At 45.7% G+C, this 15,460-nt stretch overlaps 1 protein-coding gene across 5 annotated transcripts in view; it reads right to left on the bottom strand.

The window, feature by feature from the left end:
• Positions 1–15,460, bottom strand: part of LOC139541950 (retinoic acid receptor alpha-like) — a 221,263-nt gene that overhangs the window by 146,638 nt on the left and 59,165 nt on the right. For 3 of the 5 annotated variants that reach the window (XM_071346878.1, XM_071346882.1, XM_071346880.1), the window contains exon 2: positions 7,452–7,562. The gene's annotated coding sequence lies outside the window, so the exon portion shown is untranslated. Of the gene's footprint in view, positions 1–7,332; positions 7,788–15,460 lie in introns of those variants that run through there. The other 2 variants (XM_071346879.1, XM_071346881.1) reach the window with 2 other exon arrangements.

The raw sequence follows: 15,460 nt of genomic DNA, 5'->3' as shown, positions 1-15,460 counted from the left end.
AGAGAAAGAAGCAAAGGACTGAGGGAGGCAGAGATCGAAAAAGAGGAATTTGGAGAAAGATTTGGGAAGACTTTCTTCAAGCTTTCATGCACACATTGCTCAGAGTTATTCAGAAGCTAAGACAGCCCCCATCAGAGAGGAAAGGGGGAAGAATACAAAAGAGAGATAGGCTGACAGGTAGAGGGAAAGATGTCAGTCCCCGAGAAGCCAATCAAAAGGGAAAACAGCCAAACGTGTACCCAGTACCCACCGTAGCGGACAGGCATACAGACAGACACATGCTACTACACCGTTACAAAGTAAACCAGCTAAATGAAATCCCCAATATTAAGCTGCTACATGAACTGAAATTACTACTGATCTCCTAAACGAGGGCAAACAAGTCAAGCAGAATGAAGATATGCGGCACCTACAACTAAAAAAAGTTCAGGTCACAGATATCTCTCCATCTCAGGACCTCTAATAGCGGATATCGTAGCGGGTCTTTTCTAGCATAAACCTTCAACCGAGCCAGGAGATTGTATTAGCCTCGTGACTCCTCTCCTTTACCGTGTGTGTTAGCATGCATGTCGGTCTGCTCTGTGATTCTGCACGCGTGTCCCTCTTCCTCCACTCAGAGAGGAATGAAGTGATGGTGACACACCTATCCTCCTCCTTTCTCCACTCAGCACAGCCACCACCAACTGTACTAGGATTAGAGCACTCCATCAGAGAGCTTGCAACTTCTCAGATATCAGATGGCTCCAAACTGCAGCCTGGAGCTCTTCATCTCATCTGGGACTGGAATATCAGTTCCTCCCACAACTGGATGAAGGGAAGGGGCCATCTAGGAGTAAAGCATCACTCACCTGCTCTGATGACCATGTGTGTTATTGTAAGTGAGGCCATCTAGAAGACTAAAACTACTCAAGTTAGAAACATTCGGTGCAAAAATTGGTTAACAGCAGGGGTTGGAACAGGTTCAAGGAACAGAACCGTATTTAAATTTTTTAAGGAACAGAATCAAAACCGGGAACAAAAGTGAACTATACTGTTCCGGAACAGAACCATTACTTTAAAAGCATGGGAGCCAGTTTATAACGTTATTTTACATTCCGGGATTATAATGGTTTTGTCACACAAAAAAACACAATGTGCCTATTCAAAGCCCTTAGTCACTAAGAAACTTATTCCGGTGTCTGCCTGCCAGCCGAATATGTTTACCACTATGTGTGCATGTATAGACTACCTGCCCCTCCCCACCATAGTCTACTACGGACGTTACAAGCGTGATTCAGAATAGGGAGAGATATTTTTAATTTGAGAAGAATGGATTAACTTTTCAACGCTAGTTAAGGACAATATAGTTATCACATTTCACATTGAATGAATGGACTACAAAAAAGGTAAGACGTGTTTTTATTGTAATTCTGGTGCCATTCTGCAAACACATAAGCTTGTTAGCTAGCTAGTTTTGGTCCTACGTTAAGCCAACTCTCTGAAGTTCAAATACATTCAAAGTCAATTCGTAGGTATAATTCTGTGGGCCTAATTCAGATAATGAATGTCATCACAAGATGGCCAGCGCTTCAAGCCAAGCCTCCTCCACCCTCTCTCCCCATCCGCAAAATTTCAGTCACATCTCACACCCTACACTTGTCTGTCCAATGCATGTATGCATGTCCAATGCACGCTTCACAGCAAGCTGCTCCATCTGCACTGATTGGTGAAGTAATTTAAATTTCAAGCTAAATGTTTTAAAAAGTTTGATGTTTCAAAAGGAACGATATAAACAGCTGCTTTTTGAGGGGTTTGAACCAGTTTTGCTGGTCGGAACATTTGAACGAAACGAAGGAGAAAAAAAATATGGTTTTGTTCAGAATGAAATGATTGGAAAATAATTTTGGTTCCAAACCATGGTTAAAAGATAAATGATTTTGGGGATTTTCCTGATCACTTACTCTAGTTGAATGTTTTTCCTCTATGGGGTGCAAAGTTAAATGAACTAGCCTAAAAATTACACATGCTATTTCATCTGGTCTTCCTAAGACGACGTAGGCCTACTAAACATGGACGAAAGGCATTTACCAATATAGACAGAGGTGAAGAACACAACCTTAGTGGGTTGTTTTGCAGTGCTTGTGAGTAGATTACAACAGAGATCAAATGAATAGGCAAGCATGGGCACATATGTTTCCAGTCATTTCTCATGGCATATGGATGGGACGATGACAGAGTGAGAGAGAGCAAAGACAGAAAAGTGCGAGAGAGGAGAAACGAGCGAGAGAAGAGAGTGAAAGCAGGAGAAATGAGGCAGAGAGAACAGTAAAACAAAGAATCATTCCTAAAATTAAACAGTTTGGACAGCTCCCTGAGATGAAAAAAAAAAAAAAGGTACAAAGCGCGATGGTGATCAAATACAGTACTGACCTCATTTCTATCTGGCGGAGACAGGAAGGAAGCGGAAAAAAAGATCCAAATGTGACATTTGAGAGGAATCTGAAAAATCGGGGAAGACAATGTATTCTGCCATAACGAATAAGAATCGTGTCAGTGTGGGGGGTTAGGCAACGACAACAACATGGGCTTAGATTTCATGTCCTGAATAAAAGTGTGTGTGAGAGTGTCTCGCTCTCAGATCATGAGGCCTGCTACCTCACACGTCAACGCAGTGTCCTCACACACAACTATTATACTGCAAAGCTTTTTAAAAAAGGGCTCCTATTTGAGAATGAGTGACCAGAACATTGTTTGCAATCACTACTGCCGAGTTCTATTTCTTCCCCTTACTTTTGGGGGTTTGGGAGGGGTATTTTTTAGCAACCTACTGACAAAACTATTCTCATACATGCATTATGTTGGCGCAAAGATGTCAGAGGAAGACGGTAACGCACAACTTCAAGACGAGCGTTTTCGGGGAGGTAAACAGGTTGACCCCCCAATGTCATTTTGAACACTTTTGACACCAGCGAGCGACTCCCCATTAGCGCCTTGGCTGAGGCTCCCCCTTCCTCCGCCACCACCCGACCCCGGGGGAACATTCACCAATATAATAATGTATAGTATGGCTGAGGGAGAAAAAACCAACAACATCCAAAGCAAGTGAGGAATCCTTCATCTGTGTCCATTAGATGCACATCCCTCTAGTAATATATAGTCCAATGCATCTTTCACTCCATATTTTATGATGCATATCCTCAACAGAGCCAAAAAGGTAGGATAAAAGAAATTGAAGAAGGGGGGGGGGTTTATTTTCAATGCATGGTCAATAAAGTTCTTCAATTCTAAGCAACAACGCTCCCCGGGACATTGCTCCATTCCACCCGAGCCGGGCAGACTTGTTGGACCGCTAAGAACTTGGCGTCAAAGCCAGAACAGCTTTGCTCAGAGTGGGCCTTGGAGGAAGCTGAATTAGTGGTATGATCTTTGCCCAAAATGCATTTAACTGCCATTTCAGAATACTGAGCAAGCAGTGTGTGTGTGTGTGTGTGTGTGTGTGTGTGTGTGTGTGTGTGTGTGTGTGTGTGTGTGTGTGTGTGTGTGTGTGTGCACAGTGTGTCGGGAGCCAGCCACAGACTTGCCGGAGTAATCAACAGCTCTCCAGCGGCCAAGATCAACTTCACAGGCAGTCGCCACTCATTTACGAGGCCGTGTCGCCCGCTGTCCGGGCGAGCAATTATTAGTGTTTGTTATTGTCATACTATTTACACTGTTGCCTGAAAATATTTGTTCTTCTCGGCAACGCCAAACACTGTTCATTGATTGGGTGGTGCTTGGAAACTACTGTAGTGTGATATTAACTGTACTGTTGGTCATATTTGCTCAGGATATTGCAGAAGGATATGGCCGTTGTGCAATGTCTCGAGTTAGGAAATTGTCTTCTTAGGGGGCCCCGGTCTTGAGGGCAGGGTGCAGGAAGAGAGTGGGCAGATCCCTGGAGCATTTTGTGATGTGTGTGTGTGTGTGTGTGTGTGTGTGTGTGTGTGTGTGTGTGTGTGTGTGTGTGTGTGTGTGTGTGTGTGTGTGTGTGTGTATACTACCCATTTGTTCACTCTGTACTCCAGAGTTCTTTGTAGGAAAGACAACTACCCTTCTATACACTGAGCATACAAAACACGCTCTTTCCATGACATAGACTGACAAGGTGAAAGCTATGATCCCTTATTGATGTCACTTGTTAAATCCACTTCAATCAGTGTAGATGAAGGGGAGGAGACAGGTTAAAGAAGGATTTTTAAGCCTGGAGATAATTGAGACATGGATTGTGTGTGTGTATGTGCTCTGGCACCCCAATGGTGGAACAAACTCCCCCACGACGCCAGGTCAGCGGAGTCAATCACCACCTTCCGGAAACACCTGAAACACCACCTCTTTAAGGAATACCTAGGATAGGATAAAGTAATCCTTCTAACCCCCCCCCCCCCCCCCCTTAAAAGAGTTAGATGCACTATTGTAAAGTGGTTGTTCCACTGGATATCATAAGGTGAATGCACCAACTTGTAAGTCGCTCTGGATAAGAGCGTCTGCTAAATGACTTAAATGTAAATGTAAATGTACCATTCAGAGGATGCTGCTGGGTTTTCCACGCGCAACAGTTTCCCGTGTGTATCAAGAATGGTCCACCACCCAAAGAAAGCCAGTCAACTTGACACAACTGTGAGAAGCATTGGAGTCCTGGTTAAAATAAGGATATAAATGGAATCCTGCTTTTTCTTTTTTTCTTACTAGGACTGTGAGCCACACTACCACCTCAAGAGAAAATACTAATTCACTTATTAATCAGATCTGTGCATAGCTCAACGTGGCAGTGGTGAAGAGGGGTGAGGGGGACCCACAGTGCTGCTTAAAAACATTTGTATACATTGTATACATGTGTTCAGTTGTATTGAGAGGCAGTGAAGACGGCGCTATTTTCCCTGGGCCCCTCCCTCTCCCTCAAGCAGGACGGTCGGAGCTACAGCCAAGCTGAAAGTGATTCCAGAGAGGGAGGGGAGAGATGGTGGGAGTGAAAGAACGAGAGGGAGCCCAGCCATCAGCCCGTGGTTATGGATGAATCTGTCCTGAGGGCCCTGCCCCCACACCCCTCCCCTGTCCCCCTCATCCCCCAACCCATCTGCCCCAGCCCCCACACATCTCCACACAGAGACTGATATAGTACTAAAAAAGAGAGGGAAAGAGGGGGATATATAAAGAGAGAGGGAGAGATACTCTAGTCAGGAATGGAGTAGGTGAGGGAGAGCGGGGGGGTAGAGGGAGATTGATCTCAAACTAAATGGGGAAAAAAAGAGGGGAGAAAAAGGGAAGAAAGAGATCGACAGGCAGCGACTGGGAAAGGACGCCTTTTCCCACTCCATTTGCACAAAACTTTCATTACCACCAATTTAGGCAGGGAGCCATATCTGTGCTGCCATTATGGTTGGCCCACATAAATCAGTCTAATCTTCCTCGCAGGCCCTTAAATTACACCTCCGAGTTGGTTATTAAAATTTGTCACCCGTCTCACAACACCCGGCGCGGCTGGATATTGGACAGGGGCCCCAGACAAATCTGTTTCAGGGATGGAGAGAGAAAGAGGGAGGCCTAGTCTACCAGCCAGCCCATACCGCCACACCTAACAGGCAGGTAACGGGAAGAGAAAAATCTGCCGGCTCAGACTGAGCAAATCAAAGTAGCAGGAGGGAAGCCTATCATCTGGTTTGATTTATACACTCCTGTAGATCTGGTTCAGACTTGCTCACAACTCTCTCCCTCACGTACCTATATATAGAGCACTCCCCCCCCCCCCCCCAATTCCCAATTCCATTACCATCAACCCCTCCCCCCCCCAACACTCAATCAAACCCACGCCCAGATAAGATGCATGATGAATGGCCTAATTGAAGGGAGCGCTGGGTAATGTTGCGTCGCTCAGGTTTGGAGGCGAGAGCCGAGGGTGATTAGCCTGTAGGATTTATTGTTATTGCTGCATTATTAAATAATACAGACACGTCTGGGTGGGTTACCACTGGCAGACACAGAGCCCTGTAGGTGGAGGGACTGGCAAGCTCATACATCAGACGTTTTTCCTATGGATTTCATCGAAATCTTGTAGTCCCACACAGGCAACGGTAGGACACTTGCACTTTAAATGTGTCCGAAAAGAAATACAGTGATCTATAATTCATGCCCATGAGATTTCGGCTTTACCCGCTCCTACCCCCCCTCCCGGCTCAGAGAAATGTAGAATATTGTTTTTCCTCGCGTGGAGTCGGCCTCGACAAAATCAAACGGGGCCGAGGAAAATCCCTGTTGAACTGTGTTCGGAAGGAAATGGGATGATAACACAAAATACTCAAGTCAGAACAGTCTTTCACATGTCAAAGCTTTCGGGCCTCAACAGGAGGGGGGCGAGATCTAGGGGTTGGAACCAGGACTGATTTGCTCACGAGAAGAAAATAAAGACATTTCTCTGTAACCGCAATTACTATGTGATGTGAGTTTAATTAAAGAGGAGATATGTCAACCACGACTGAATTCTCAGTGGTAGATGCTTCTGATCATCTTCATTTTAGGCTGTAAATGCTTGTTCTAGTGGTCTAAGTTGATCCTAAATGGGCCACTACTTGTGGCACATGAGGAAGTGATTCCAATTACGCGGAAGCCGAAATGGGATGTACTGGTATTTTATAACGCAGATCTTCTAGCATAGATGGTGATACACACAGGTCCCGTTAAAGAGTTTACACTTTGACGAAACACCCAAAGGATGTCGAAAATGAAATCTACCTGCGTAGGGTTGTCACAATACAGTACTGCGATACTACAATAGCTGACTTTCCTTGGCAAAAAGGAAAAACAAAAGCAGACTATAACATACCGTCTGAAAAATGTGCTATAGCTTGGAAAATAAAAGTGACTCTGGGTGACAACACAAGGCTGTTTGTTTCCAACATAAGGACTGTTTTCCCTCAGGGTTTCCCTCAGGAAATGTAGTCCGCTTCATGTTTTGTTTCCTTGCCACGATACCTTTGAGTGTACTGGTATCGCGACAACCCCACTGCATACCATTTCCCAGTACAAGCTGCGACCATGTGCATCGCACGCAATCAGCAGGAGAGAGAAAAAAAAGCAAAAAAAAAGCCTCGCCACAGAGTTTACATTTCAAACAAAGAACAGACATTTACAGGGAAATGTACCTGTGCCATTCCACCTCAAACACTCCACAGCGATAGCGCAACTTCCTCCCCAAATGAACACACGGCTGTGCATTTACACACACTCCAATGAGCGTGTGACAGCCCACTACCACATAAATTATAGGGAAGGAGTAAGTAAGCATGTCCACACACACACACGCAGCAATCAAAAACTCACCACAAGTGAACATTACATAGGGTGTAACTCGGTCTACCGTTCGGACACAGTGCAGTGTACTGGAGAAGGAGTAATACAGTAGGCTGTAGATGTGAGTGAGCGAGAGTGCGTGTGCCTACCGGTGCTCTCCTCCTCTAATGGCAGTGCTCAGCCTGATGGAGTGGTCTGCTCGCCGGCCAACTATGCTTCCGGGTGGATGCTGGATGGCAGGCGGCATCGATATCCCTCCTCTGTCAGAGAGAAAGAGGGAAGAGCGAGAGAGAGAGACAGGAGAGAAGGGAAAATCAAGAGAGCGAGCAAAAAGAAGTAAAAAAAAAAATGAGGGATAGAGGAAGGGAAGTAAAGTAGGAAAGAGAAAGAGAAAGCAAGAGACCGAGAGAGGGACAGAAAGTGGGAGAAAAGGAAAATAACATTAGCTCTAATTAAGTTTATTAGCTGTATCAGTCTGGGAGCCTTTTTAACCCCACCTCTCCTACCCCTAGGCACCCAGACCTCTTTGCCACCCCCCCCACAAATGACAGCCAATTGGGACTGGCTCAGCTGGGAGGGTCAGTCATGACGGGAACACATTACAGCGTCCTCACTCACTATACTACATCTAATTGGGTTTCCTAATGGTCACTCACATTGACAAATGTGGCTACTGTAACGACGTTAGGAGGCGGTGCTTTAAATTCATAGATCGGAGTGGAACGCAGGTTGAGAGACCTACAATGCGTTACCAGTCAACGAATGAAGTTTTGTTGTGCAACTACATATGCGTTGTATTCATTAGGGAAACAAGTGTTTAATTTGTACAAGTTCAGGTTGTCACTCCCTGTTTTAGTCCATTTTCTTCCGTTTGGTACGAATGAATATGACCATGGAGTCATGGCTTCAGCCATGTTGTAAAAGCAGTCTTTAATACCGGGAGAGGAGATTCAGTCCCCCGTGTATTGTGTTGTGCCTCCGGGGACAAGCCGGTCCTCCAAAACAAGTGACAGATATGGGATGGAGTGAGAGAGAGAGGGGAAATGTTGATGGGTGGAAAACGGGATAAGTTAAATGTTTCATCCCTCCCCTGCAGTCCTTCCCTCCAGTCTGAAGGCAAACTGAGCTACTAATGTTCAATATGTCTGGCGAGGAGGGCCTGACTGAGTGTCTGGCACAAGAATGTATACGAGTGTGTGTGTGTGTGTGTGTGTGTATGAGTAAATGTATCTTACTACAGTTTGTCTATCTGTGTGTGTGTGTGTTTTGTTTGCTTGTGTATGACATGCAAACATATGGGTATATGAGTGTACAGAGTGATTGACCAGTGTGTCTGTGCGAGTGCGCTTGTGTGTGAGATCGACTGATGCGTCTGTACGTACGTGTGTGTGTGATAGCCATGATGGCCTACCCTTTCTCTATCATATCCAGCTATCATATCCCGCCAGACAGACAGGTCCCACTGACCGAGCTGGATAATGAGATTCATTATGATTAACATGCCAAAAAGAGCCTGATGCAGAACAAAGACACGCATAGAGCAGGAGGGATGTGCGTGTGTACACTGAGCACATATGGGTGAGGTAATTGAGAAAAATGGAGTGTGTTTGCCAATGTGTGCCTGTGAGAGCTTCCACTGTTTCAGATGTCAGTCTTTTTCCCCCTCCCTCCCTCCCGAGCTGGCTGCTTCTGCCTCTAGGGGTGCATGCTGTGAGTCATTTTTTTGTTTGCAACCAGAAGGCATTTTTTTGATTCTGCTTTTGTAAAAGCAACCGATTTGAAAGACTTAAAGTGCGATGCATGTGCTACAGCTAACGCCGATCAGCCCAACAGACAGAGCAAAAGGTGATGTTCCTACTGCATCTCAAATGAAGACGGACTGGTAGCCCAGTAGAACGTGTCAGAACTGGAGAGCGATTAGTTCAATGTCATCAGTTAGAGGGTTTTGTTTGTTTGTTAGCTGAGAACTGAGGCAGCTGTTAAAACACACTGTAGACACTGCTTTATTACAACCTTTTGCTCTGGGAATGAAGATTTCTTATTGACACGCTAGGCATTCTTATAGGCTAGCTATGCATTCACTGGTTGTTGACGCAAACACAACAACGCATAATGAATGAAGGCTCAGGCCAGATATGATTTATGTAACCTGGCAGTGCAGGATTTGGAGAGAGAAAGAACGTTAAAAAGTCATTGTTGTTTTACGATTTGTTTCTTTTATGAGGCTGCAGCGGCCTAATCATTCAACGGTCGAATCAGATAACTCCCTTTTCCTCACACGCGCGCACGCATACACACAGTCATTTGGTGGGAAACAATGGAGGGACTCTTGAAGCTGGGGTTTATGGACTATTCAAATGATGCCAGCTCAATTAGAGGCCCAAATGCCAAGGAGCAGAGCAAGGCCCTCTTCAGCTAGAGAGACTGACTGGGGAACAATGAGGACACTTGACTTCAGGGAGCACCGGGTGGACAAAAGGGATATCGAGAGAGGGATAGAGAAAGAAAAGATTAAGGGAAGAATGATAAATACGGCGGGAGATGAGGGGGGGGCTAGGCAGTGGGCACAGTGGGACACGAAAGCAAACACATTGGACATATGCCCGCCAGAAACAGACCCGGGTAGTGGACTGTGAAAGCCCCTCATGCGAGCCTGCCTCTGGTCAGATACAGATACACCCCCTCCTCAGACACACACACACGTATTTCTATCACTAAATGAGATTAGCGCTACTGCTATTCCAGCCAGCATGCAGTCATCCATCCTTGATACTCCCTGGGGAGGGAACGGACAGACACACAAAGGGCCATGTCCAACTCCCCAGTCCACAGTCTTCATATAGTGACCTTGATCCTTAAGGCCACTATTGACCACACAGAGAATACGACAAACACAGAAAAATACACACACTCAATTAACCCAACTAGTCCAATTCAGTCCAGATAACAAGCAACACTACACTGAACTGAAGTGTCAAAACAGGCCAAAGAGCCCAATGAAGATCAAATAGGTCAATTTTTTAAAATTTATTTTGAAGATGGTTAATTCCAGTTGATACTGCCCACACCACCAGGGGAACAATGACAACATCTCAGACAAAAGTACTAATGTCCTCTTACAGTAAATATTTATCCTCAGCCAAACCTCCAAATTGGGTTCAACAATACCTCAGTAAACTTTGATGAGTCGAACGCTCCTCTGCGCTGCCAAGGGCAATCACCGCGCAGCCCAGGTGGTTCTCGTTGACACGACAAACTCCTCGGCGGGGCGCCGTGCCAGAGGAAGTTGGCTCGTCCGCGGTACATTTATCGCACTAGCAAGCACCGCCAAGCTAGCTGAGGCCTTTCAATTCAACACCCGTTTTGGTCTCTTCGCTCTGGCTCGAGTAGCCTTTCAGCAGCCAGTTATCCAGCTGCCTCAGAGCAGCTGGGAGCCTTAGAAGCAGCATTGGGGGAGAGGATCACATCCAAAGGCACAATTAAAGACAACCTTTTCTATTAGCCTAGCCTACTAGAGCCCAAATTGTGCTGTGTTATGGGTCCTTTCCCTATATAATATCATCTGGGGATAATAGGGGGCTCAGCTTCCCTCCGCTGTAGAGGACTTCCTCTTTAATGTAGAGGATATTGGATAATAGGGGCTCTTCATGCTGCAAGAGCTGTGGAGATGGTCCTTCATGGGACCAGCATGGCCCGTCATCAAAAAGTGTCATGGCAGGAGTGCTGATCTAGGATAAGATTGCCTGTCTATATAATCTTATTCATTCTGACTTTTAAAAAAGGGAGAAAAAAAATACGGCCCCAGGTGTTTAGTGTCATTGTTCAATGGGGATGAGCGCCCCCTACTGCCCATCTCTTCAACAGCAACTCGTCTATTGAGGGAGGTTCATCTTCTTTGTTTTGAATACATCTTTCTTTGTACAACCGTGTTGCCGATCTTCCCAAGCCATCTTGTCACAAGAGGACCACAAATGGGAAATAAGTCCCTTGACTTTTCCTCACGTACATGTCTTTTTCAAGTTGTGGCTTGTTTTTAAAATTGTCAAATTAATAAACTAAAAAAGGGAAGCCCCCAATTGAAGAAGTACCTGTCGGGCTGTATATGAAGATGAATTATTCTCCATATAATTTGCACCCCAATTTATGCAAACCAGCCTGTGCACCTATCTCCCTCCTTAGCTAGGCTAACTAATCAGCGGAGGGATTCATCATAATCTTGGCTGTGTGTGAGGTAATTTGGGCTGTGTTATTGCCTCTCCTCTCACTGTGTGTCAGTGTTAATAGTGCAGACCCAGTGGGCCGCTGTGGAGCGGGAGAGGGAGAGCCCCAGGCTAGCCCATTAAAGGAAGGCCTTCTCATTTAGACAGGCACAGCACTGCTGAATGTGGGACAGGGACAAGGAGGAGCGCTCATCTTCCTCCTCACTGCTTTGTATTGTTCACGGTGAGCTCCGCAAACATGGAAACAAAAAGTATCTATCCGACCACAACCGAGACGTATCCCTGAATCTCTTCTTTAAGAATGTTCTTTCTTCTAAAATCCCCCACCTAGGCTTTCACCGCTACTACACTACTCCCCTTCTCTTCTTTCCGTCGCCTGACCACTCCTTTCTACTCTCCCGGTTTTTCTACTCTCATTCCTGGTCTCTCCTCCTTGTTCTACTCCCTTCCCTCTACTCTTTTACCCCCCCCCCCCTCCCTCTTGTTCACCTCATCTAATCTCCTCTTAATTTCTCCTCAGTCTCTCCTCCATCATGGGGCCCACCACTTACTGTAGTATCTCTGATTTAATGCTTGCTCCCGCTGACAATTTATGCATCGGCCGCCAGAGCAAGGCACCTTATGCCCCACTGTACAGCCAACGTTATGGATCGGCCTATAAATAGCCACGTGTCTTGTAAAAGCTTTTCATTACATAGAGACATCGCGCGATCGATATCCGCTCAAATCTAATAGCTAACTGTGCCGGCCCTAAAAACATGTATTTTTGGACGGATAGCAGAGTAGGGTGTCGTATTTGCCAAAGGACTTTGAGGGGTTTTCTGTTTGAGTGAAATATGAAATAATTATGGTTTGAAGTATAAGTGCAGTACGTAGGCTGTGTTTCCAGCCAATGCAAACACAAAAGAGTAGAAAGACAATTATGGTATATAGTGCTAAGATGGAAATGTGTGTACGGGGTTTGTACAGATCCTGTCATGATTTAACACAGTGACTCGACTAAATCACCAATGGTCGAGTCACGAGTCCCTATGGCTTAAGTCAGAGCTGCCTAGTTATAGAACGGCCCACGATATGGTTTGAATGTAAAACGCGTGCCTCAAACGTAAACATAGGTAATATGAGTCATAACGTTTGAACAGTTTGGGCCAGAAACAAGACGTTTTCTCTGTAGAAAAGAGGGAGGCTTGTCAGAACCTGGCTATGGGATACAGTGGGGAAAGTGGGAGGGTTGAGCGAGATGACAAATTCAAAGACTGCCTACTTTGCTATACTCAAGGGGGAGAGAGAAACATAGCTAGACTGTTTGACTATTAAACTAACTAATTGTTTTAAAATGTGGTAAAACAGCTCGTGTTTCTTAACCAGGATAAGAGTAACTAACAAGAAGGACGGTGACTGGTTAGCATCTAGTGCTGCTCATATTCTGCTTATCATTGCCTATCCAGTCCAAGTGAAGGCGAGAAGGAGAGTCCAATCTAATGGTAGAGTCTTAGTCAAATTACAAGTCATGAAATCCAAGACTTGACAGACTCGAGTCCTAGTCCTGGACTCGAGTACTACAACACCGGGAACTTTTGCCTATTAGTGTATGCTACAGCACCTATGCTTTGTTCTGCTGAAACTGGACAGCCCAAACTCCTTAGCACTCACTGGTAAAACTGGAATCACACAGCAACGCCACCCGCACCACTCCCATTCCCCAGGCACTATCATTTGTTGACTTCTGTAACCGTAAAAGCCTTGGTTTCATGCATGTTAACATTAGAAGCCTCCTCCCTAACTTTGTTTTATTCACTGTTTTAGCACACTGCCAACCCGCATGTTCTAGCCATGTCTGAATCCTGGCTTAGGAAGGCCACCATACATCCCATCCCAAAATACAACATCTTCCGACAAGATAGAACTGCCAAATGGGGCGGAGTTGCAATCGACTGCAGAGATAGCCTGCAGAGTTCTGTCATACTATCTAGGTCTGTGCCCAAACAATTCGAGCTTCTACTTTTAAAAATCCACCTTTCCAGAAACAAGTCTCTCACTGTTGCCGCTTGCTATAGACCCCCCTCAGCCCCCAGCTGTGCCCTGGACACCATATGTGAATTGATTGCCCCCCATCTATCTTCAGAGTTCGTACTGTTAGGTGACCTAAACTGGGATATGCTTAACACCCCGGCCGTCCTACAATCTAAGCTAGATGCCCTCAATCTCACCCAAATTATCATGGAACCTACCAGGTACAACCCCAAATCCGTAACCATGGGCACCCTTTTAGATATCATCCTGACCAACTTGCCCTCTAAATAAACTTCTGCTGTCTTCAACCAGGACCTCAGCGATCACTGCCTCATTGCCTGCTTGAGTAATGGGTCCGTGGTCAAACGACCACCACTCACATCACCTTTCTAATCCACCTGGCCCGGGTATCCTGGAAGGATATTGACCTCATCCCGTCAGTAGAGGATGCCTGGTTATTCTTTCAAAGTGCTTTCCTCACCATCTTAAATTAGCATGCTCTATTCAAAAAATTTAGAACTATGAACAGATATTGGTTATATTGGTTCACCCCAAACTTGACTGCCCTTGACCAGCACAAAAACATCCTGTGGGGTTCTGCATTAGCATCAAATAGCCCCCGCGATTCACAACTTTTCAGGGAAGTCAGGAACCAATATATACTCAGTGAGTTAGAAAAGCTAAGGCTAGCTTTTTCGAACCGAAATTTGCATCCTGCAGCAATAATTCCAAGTTTGGGGACACTGTAAAGTCCATGGAGAACAACAACCTCCTCCCAGCTGCCCTACTGCACTGAGGCTAGGAAACACTGTCATCACCAATAAATCTACGATAATCGATCATTTAAATAAGCATTATTCTACGGCAGGCCATGTTTTCCACTTAACTACCCCTACCAACAGCTCAGCACCCCCTGCAGTAAAATTCCGAAGCCCACCCCACTTCCCCTTCACCCAAATCCAGACAGCTGATGTTCTGAAAGAGCTGCAAAATCTGGATCCTTACAAATCAAGTGGACTAGACCATCTGGACCCTCTTTCTAAAATTATCCTCTGAAATTGTTTCAACCCCTATTACTAGCCTGTTCAACCTCGTATCGTCTGAGATCCCCAAAGATTAGAAACCTACCGCGGTCATCACCGTTTTCAAAAGGGGAGACACTCTAGACCCAAACTGTTATAGACCTATTTCCATCCTGCCCTGCCTTTCTAAAGTCTTCGAAAGCCTAGTTAAACAGATCACCGACCATTTCGAATCCCACTGTACCTTTCCACTATGCAATCTGGTTTCCCGAGCTGGTCATGGGTGCACCTCAGCCACACTTAAGGTCCTAAACAATATCATAACCGCCATGTGACTGCCTCGCCTGGTTCACCAACTACTTCTCAGATAGAGTTCAGTGTGTCAAATCGGTGGGCCTGTTGTCCGGACCTCTGGCCTGTTGTCCGGACCTCTGGCAGTCTCTATGGGGGTGCCACAGGGTTAAATTCTCGGGCTGACTCTTTTCTCTGTATATATTAATGATTTTGCTCTTGCTGCTGGTGATTCTCTTATCCACCTCTACGCAGACGACACCATTCTGCACTCATCTGGCCCTTCTTTGGACACTGTGTTAACAAACCTCCAAACGAGCTTCAACGCCATACAACACTCCTTCCGTGGCCTCTAACTGCTTTTAAATGCTAGTAAAACTAAATGCATGCTCTTCAACCGATTGTTGCCCACACCCGCCCACCTAGCATCACTACTCTGGACAGTTCTGACTTAGAATATGTACCTGGTTAAATAAAAGAAAAGAATAAAGGAGCCCAGAGGTTCATTTCTCTCGCTGTCGGCTTCCCCCACCCCTTCTCTTCCTGTGGAGATCTGGATGCGTCGCAGGGAATTTTCCGGGTGACACCTCATCCTGAGCCATGCGACAGGCG

This window comes from Salvelinus alpinus, chromosome 17 (assembly GCF_045679555.1).
Source record: "Salvelinus alpinus chromosome 17, SLU_Salpinus.1, whole genome shotgun sequence".
NCBI classification, from domain to species: Eukaryota; Metazoa; Chordata; class Actinopteri; order Salmoniformes; family Salmonidae; genus Salvelinus; species Salvelinus alpinus.
Note: the sequence above shows the minus strand (reverse complement) of the source record. Positions and strands in the feature narration are given on the sequence as shown.